The 7,368-nt window shown below is 35.7% G+C and overlaps 1 non-coding gene across 1 annotated transcript; it reads left to right on the top strand.

Moving 5' to 3' along the window:
- Nucleotides 1-4,970: 4,970 nt before the first annotated feature.
- On the top strand, nucleotides 4,971-5,075 carry LOC121150959. The gene has a single exon (XR_005883063.1). It is a non-coding gene; the product is annotated as a U6 spliceosomal RNA (small nuclear RNA).
- The last annotated feature ends 2,293 nt before the right edge of the window (nucleotides 5,076-7,368 follow it).

The raw sequence follows: 7,368 nt of genomic DNA, 5'->3' as shown, positions 1-7,368 counted from the left end.
AATAACTGTTATAGCTTCATGGAAAACTGGATGTTGCTTAAGGCCCATGTTTGATTTTACTCAGGGAAATAAGCACACCTTCAGGACTTCTGTTTCTATGCTACCACACACAGGTGCGTGATGGGAGTGGGATCTGAATGGGCTTGGAGTGAGTCTACCATACTGATAACTCACAGCATGAGTTTTCCCCAGATAGTCACATTCCTAAAGTTTGCTGCTGTTGAGCACCAAAGTTATTCTTTTGTGTCTTCTTTCTCTATATTTCAATTCTTTGTTGGTGATTGAGTTCTAAAGTGTCTTGTGGAGTTGGATTTATACTGTTTGAGCAGCATGACTTACCAACTTGTTCATTTTTCATGGTTAATCTGTTTTTTGTTACTTACAGTAGTCCATTCTAATTAACACTATGTTGGATAGTGGTAAAGTTTAGCTGTACCTACAGTGTCAATGATCTGTGTGAAAAATGAGGATGTAGTTGTTTTACACACACAACACACACACATACAACATTTTTGTATTAGAAAATTTAAACACACAGCAAAATTGAAGGAATGTTAGAGTGAACATCAGTGGATACAGAACCTAGATTATGTTTTCAGGAAAAGCTTTATCATATGCTACATTCATATCTCCAACACAAATTTATCTTTTTTGGTACCCTTTAAAGTATGCTATAGGTTCTAGTACATTTCCTCTAAATAGTATGCATGTTACTAGTGACTTTTCAGTTTTTAAATTTTTTTTTCTAGAGGTAACGTGTACATACAATAACATAAATAAAGCATATTTATATTTTCTGATTGTGACAAGTGCATAAAACTACATAAACCAAATCTCTATAAAAATATAGATGATTGACATAGTGTGGAAATTTTACGTGGATTTTTTTCCGGTCAATTTTTGTAACGATTCTCAAGCTAATGAAAAACACTACTATTTATTCTAATACTGATTAACTGTGCATTTTCTTGAGCTCCATGAAAGCTGAATCAACCATAATATACTCTCTTATATAAGTGCTGTGCTTTTAAAATCAACTATGTGAAAAGTATCAGTAATATGTTTCTACGTATATCTACTGTCACTATGGGTTAGTTTGCTTAGTTATCCTTTTTTATGGATACACTAGGCTGTCTCTAGTAGGCTATTATTAAGAAAGCTGTATTGAATTGTCTGACATAAGTGCTATAGACACATATCTTTTCATTTACTTTGAATGAAGTCTAGTGAGTGGAATTACTGTACCATACCATAGGTATTTGGTTTTTAAAGAAACTGCCAAATCTTTTTTCAAAAGAGAACATATTACTTTAAACCTGTAAGTAGAGGTTCAAGAGAGTTTTGGGTGTTCAATAAGCCTGTCAACATTTTATGTTTCCAGTAAAAAAAAAATTACCATTATGAAGGACAACGAATTTTCAAAATATACTTTTGCTGCCTGACTATCCAAGCTCTGACATGTATAGACACCATGCCTAGGTCTTCTGTCTCTTGAATGCCTTGCTCAGTGCTTAACAGTGAAGAATACATCTCAACCGTAACTAACAAAGTGAATTTGTGACTGTTTTTTCTTCAGGACTTTCCTGAGTCAACAGGAGAAGTATGATAATTACTATGTGCAAATATTGTTGCACTTGCCGAAACAGGCACATCAGATATTAGGGCCTTAATATTTAGAGTACCTAAGCTGTCAGGATGGATGTGTCTATTACTGCCTGTTGTTATTCTTGGAATATTGTCTTGAGCAGAGACACGAAAGTATTTATCTCCCATCCCTGGCTAGGATTTCATCTGCATAGGATCTCGAAAGAAAAAGAGGCAATAATAAGGCTAGCCTGTGTTACAGCCATATTTTAATGTGTCTATTTGTGCAGTAGCTAATTCATTTGAAAGAAGGTATCCTTTTTAGTCTTAAACCCACAAACTGAGAAATAAACCTCCTCCTTTTTAAGGAGTTTTATTTATTTGAAGGGGAAGGAGACGAAAAAGAGGGAGAGATTTAGAGAAAAACAAAACAAAACAAACAAATCCCCCCCAGCCCCCGCCTTCTGTCCCCTGGTTTTCTCACCAAATGGCTAAAATGACCAGACAGAGCTGTGCCAGGCTGACACCATGAACTTCTTGTGGGTCTCCCATGTGGGTGCTGGGATCCAAGGACTTGGTATACTACCAGGGAGCTGCATCATAGGAAGAGTAGCCAGGGATTGAGCCAGCTCCCATATAGGGTGACTTAACCTGTCACCTGTTATACCATGGCACTGGTCATGAAAAAAGCCCTTTATTAGGAAATATGGTGATACCTTCCTTCAGAAAATGAATCTTCTGCTTTTTTTTTTTTTTGGAAAATATTGCTGAATGAGAGTTAGAATTGAAGGGTGTTTGTACTAAACAATAGGAGTTTATTTTTTTTCAGAGTCTGAAGGTTTGAAGTCCAATATCAAGGTGCTGGGAGTACCTTTTCTTCTTGGCTTTTTTTTTTTCTTGGCTGGCAGAATGTATTTGTCTTACATATTATCATAACATTTTCTCTTTGTGTGTCCCTTTCTGCTTGGTCTCTCTCTCCCTCCCTTTCTCTCCCTTCCTCTCTCCGTTCTGTCATCTTGTAAGGATAGCATTCATATTGTATTAGCATCCTATCCAACAACCCAATTTAACCTTAATCACCTCCTTATTTTTCCTGTTTCCAAATATGTTTAGAACAATTCAATCCATACCAAACGTTATTGAGTGGTAGTCTGTAGAATATAAAAAGGAAAGAAGAATGGCTTACTCAAAGAAAGCTGTTAGACTGATGCAAATCTGACTCCTGTGAAAGGACAGGGAAAAGACACAGAAATGGGACATGTTGGGACTTAGAAGTGAAGATCTTAGTAACCCAACAAGTAATCCAGGAACAGAAACTTGCTCATCAAGACCCAACGTTAAAAAGAAATGGACAGACTGATTCTTGCTTTGCTTGGTGTGTCACATTGCTTGGTTGTGTTTAACACTGTGTGTGTTTAGATACCAGTGATTATCATAAGTAATATTAAATCAGGTGCAACCTCTTTCAAAAGCATTCTGTAGAAAAGTGTTGTGCTCCTGTCAAATATTATTCTATTTAACCATGAGATTCAGTTTTCAAAATTGCTTAAGATTAAGACTACGTCACAGATCTTTCTTTTCCCAGAAGAGTTACCCTCACCTCCCTCACCTCTCATCAAATGACAGCCTGGCTGCTTGGGATTCTTTTTTTTTCTCCCAACAAATTAAGTCCAATATCAAGTTAATGTATTAACTTAAAGGCCCAGAAAGAGCAAATTGGTAAGACAGAAAGTAAATACACATGTATGTGGTCTTTGATTTGGAACAAGGTTTAACTATCTATTGGATCCCTATCTTGTTGAGGGAAGCAATGCTGTATAACTGATTTATGAAGATGACACAGCAATTTGATAAAGTTATTTAAATCATTGCTTCATGTATCTGAAATGGGTGAATTTTTGTGCCTGTAATATAACTCTTGAAAAAGTTGTTTAAACAATGGGTATTGATAATAAACACCCCCCCTTTTTTTACAAAGATATAAAATCTATCAGTTTTAGGAAAAATAATGAAAAACATCTTTGAGTATTGCAATTCAACATATCAGACTTGTAAATCCCAATCATAATAAAGATTTGTCTTATGAAAATTCAGTCCAATGATAATATTACATGTTATATAATTTGACACACCAGAATAAGTTTTTTAGCTAATTGAAAAGTTATGCAAAATGAAACCACATTAAACTGCCATGCCATCTCCAATAAAATGTGACAAACATCTATTAACTCTCAACGTATACTTTTTTGAGAAAAGCTATGTTAGATGTATTGTCCAAAGTTAAAATGTGTAACAATTACAGCTATTACTATCTTGACATAAAATGAATGGTAAAGATTGATTCGGGAGTGTTCTATACATGGAATGATTATTCTACATTGGTGATCATAATTTGGATTGAATGAGTGATTAAACTGTGAGATTTTGAAGGTCAAAGACATTGTTTCCCTTGCATGCTTTACTTGTTTTGTTCTGTACATATTTAATAGTGACATATAACTGGGCTAAATTTTAAAGTAATTCAGTTATAGTAAATGGTAATGCTCAACCAAGAGAGTCATTAATCACTTTTGATCTGCCTCTTTTAGGCATAAAATCCGTTTTAGGGTAAAAACTCTGAAGTGATTTGTCTTTCAGCATTAATTTTAGTTTTAATTCATACAATTCTAAAATATTATATAAGTTTATCAGATTCACAATAAATGTATTGGTTAGAACAATGCAATATGCAGTTATATAATTTTTTATCATAAACTATAAAGTTTATGGTATGTTAAGTATTTGGAATTAATAAATTTTCATTCAATAATAGAATTTGCATGTTTCAGAAGTCAGTCAAGCATGCTCTATTCCCTGTTACTGCTGACATTTCTGATCTTTTGTAATATTTACTTGCAGTCATCCAATTTGTTATTTATCACTTCACAATGTTGATTTCAGGGTTTTAAAAACATTTGCTTTTTCACTCCTTCTATAGAACATTTTAATAGACAGTGAGTTGCCTATTTCCTAGGCCGTCCAGTATCCTTCCTCACTGTCTGGGTTAAAGGAGGCAATGGAAGGAGCATGAGAAGGCAATGTCTGTTACCATTTTAGCTTGACTTGGTCTAGTCTGTTCTGCCTGTCAGTGCTGAATGCTCCAGATAAACTGGAGTCTTGGAATAGAATAAATTGATTGAGTACTTATTTTTGCATCAAGTGACTTCAATTCATAGTTGTTTGCATGACATAATTCTTCAGTATCCGTAAGCTTCCTTACTCTTTTGTCTTTTGCTCTGGAATCTTTAAACCTGTAATGAATCTTTAGTTATCCTTCATCATGGGAGCAAATGTCTTCAACTTGTGTCTTGGAGAGGACGATATTTCAGTAAGAAATTAAGACCTACGCTCACTTCGGTAGCACATACACTAAAATTGGGACAGTATAGACAAGATTAGTGTGGTCCCTGCGCAAGGATGATATGTAAATTTATGAAGTGTCCCTTCATAAAAAATTAAGATCCTTTAATAAAAAGTAAACAAATTTGGATAGAAATTTAAAAATTACTGAGTTAGGATATAATTTTTAAAAGATTTATTTATTTAAATTGGAAAGTCAGATATACAGAGAAGAGTAGAGACAGAGGAAGATCTTCCATTCAATGATTCACTCCCCAGGTGATCACAATGGCCAGAGCTTAGCCGATCCGAAGCCAGGAGCCAGGAACTTCTTCCAGGTGTCCCACATGGGTGCAGGGTCCCAAGGATTTGGGCCGTCCTCCACTGCTTTCCTAGGCCACAAGCAGGGAGCTGGATGAGAAGTGCAGCAGCTGGGATATGAACCAGCATCCATAGAAGATCTTGGTGCCTTCAAGGCGAAGTCTATTTTGGAGCATTCTGATTATGAAGCCTATATTTGCTCACAGACATTTGGAAAACCTTGGTTATAGGGAAATCTTCAGTTTAAGGTATGTTTAAGAAAATTCTTATATCACAGAAGACAAAATATTTGGAGATTTTTGGGCTTTGATTATTTGTGAGCTTTCCTTAAAAAAACCGAGCCAAAAAAATATCTTGTGTTTAGGAAAGACATTATAAGGGCTGCTGTAGTGGTATAGTGTGCTAATCTTTTGCCTGTGGTGCTGGAGTTCCTTATGGAGCAGGTTTGATTTTTGGCTGCAGCACTTCCTACCAGCTCCCTGTGAATCAGAGGATGCATGCAGCTTTGTGGCCCAGCCCCCCAGGGGAACTTGGAAGAAGCATCTAGTACTTGGATTCAGGATGGCTCAGCTCTGCCATTGCTGCCATTGCTGCCATTTGGGAAATGAACCTGTTTCTCTCTGTAACTCTTTCAAGTAAAATAAATATTTTTTGAAGGAAGTTATAATGAAAAATAGCAAGAAAAGTAGATTAAAAAACTGTGGGAAAATGCAGTAATAGTATAGTGAAACTAACTTGAGGGCGGTTTTGTAATTTGTGAGCTAACTGAACTTATGCAGGCCTTATGAAAACAGAAACTGATCCCAGATAGCTCTACTGTTTGCTCTTCCTCTCTCATTGTGGTGTTAGGACTATTAAGCATCTATTTATTAAACTATGCAGATGTATTTAGTTGTGACCCAAAGCTCTAAATTTTCGTTTTCTGCTTTCCAACCTGTTGCGGAGTGCAAGAGAGATCATGGCAAACAAGTCTAGGATATACTAAGGAGTTATTACTAACCAATCTTGGTCATGGCAGTGGTCACTAGAAATTAGCTAATGAACTGTCACTGTGGCAGTCCAGTCTGAGTTGAAACACTGAGAGGAATAGTCATCACTGTGAAATCCATCTGTTAAACTCAAGACCTATGTTTCAGCTGCCTCACCTATATAAGTTATCCTAAGAAATATGTAGCAAACAGCCCGGGCATTCTTGCAAAGCTGCATTCACCTTTTCCTGGCTTCTCTATCCAAACAAATGCATGGTCCCAAAGCCTTGTATCATCCTCTACTGCTTTCCCACACCACAAGCTGGAACAGAAGTAGGGTAACTAGGTTATGAATTAGTACATCTATGGGATCCTGGGGCTTGCAAGGTGAGGATTTAGCCACTGAGCCATCATGCTGGGTCCTTACCCAATCTTTTAACTCAATTTTCTCTTCAACTACAATTATAAAACAAAAATTACTATAATGTTTAGTGTTCTAAGTATTGTTAGTGATCTTTATAATAATAATGAAAAGTCATTATTCTTTATCATCATAATAATAACCTAATTCTGTTAATCTTCTCTACAAACTGAAAAGGATAAAGTATTTTTGTATTGTGTCAAACCAGATTGTGATGTATATCCTAGATAATATACCAAAGAGATTGCAAAAAAAAAATTATGCTACACTTTCTGTATAGCCAAGCAGATCAATTCTGCTGTGTAGATGTTATCTTTTTCCAAGGGAAAAGTAAATTTGTTTTCTGTTTTTACAGGTTAGGAAATTACAGTTTGGAGCCAGGCACCTGAGGTAGATTTGTAATGAGATGGAGAACTAGGTTACTTACATCTTGAGGTTCACCTTGAAGAAGCATGGCTCCAGTGCCCCTAAAAAAGATATTTCTGGCATGCAGATTTGCCAGGAGTCTCACTTAGCTTTAAAAAGGATTTACTTATGTAAATGTAATGGACACATGCAAGCATTTATAATTTCAAGGTTTCTAAATCCAATCCCAAAGAGAAAACAGGGATAAGCAGTCTTGTTTATTTTTTTCCCAATTACTGTATATTTAATTGGTATTTGCACTTACTCTGATAACTAATGCAACATTCTATA

This window comes from Ochotona curzoniae, unplaced genomic scaffold (genome assembly GCF_017591425.1).
Source record: "Ochotona curzoniae isolate NIBS_2020 unplaced genomic scaffold, NIBS_Ocur_1.0 contig_2210, whole genome shotgun sequence".
NCBI classification, from domain to species: domain Eukaryota; kingdom Metazoa; phylum Chordata; class Mammalia; order Lagomorpha; family Ochotonidae; genus Ochotona; species Ochotona curzoniae.
Note: the sequence above shows the minus strand (reverse complement) of the source record. Positions and strands in the feature narration are given on the sequence as shown.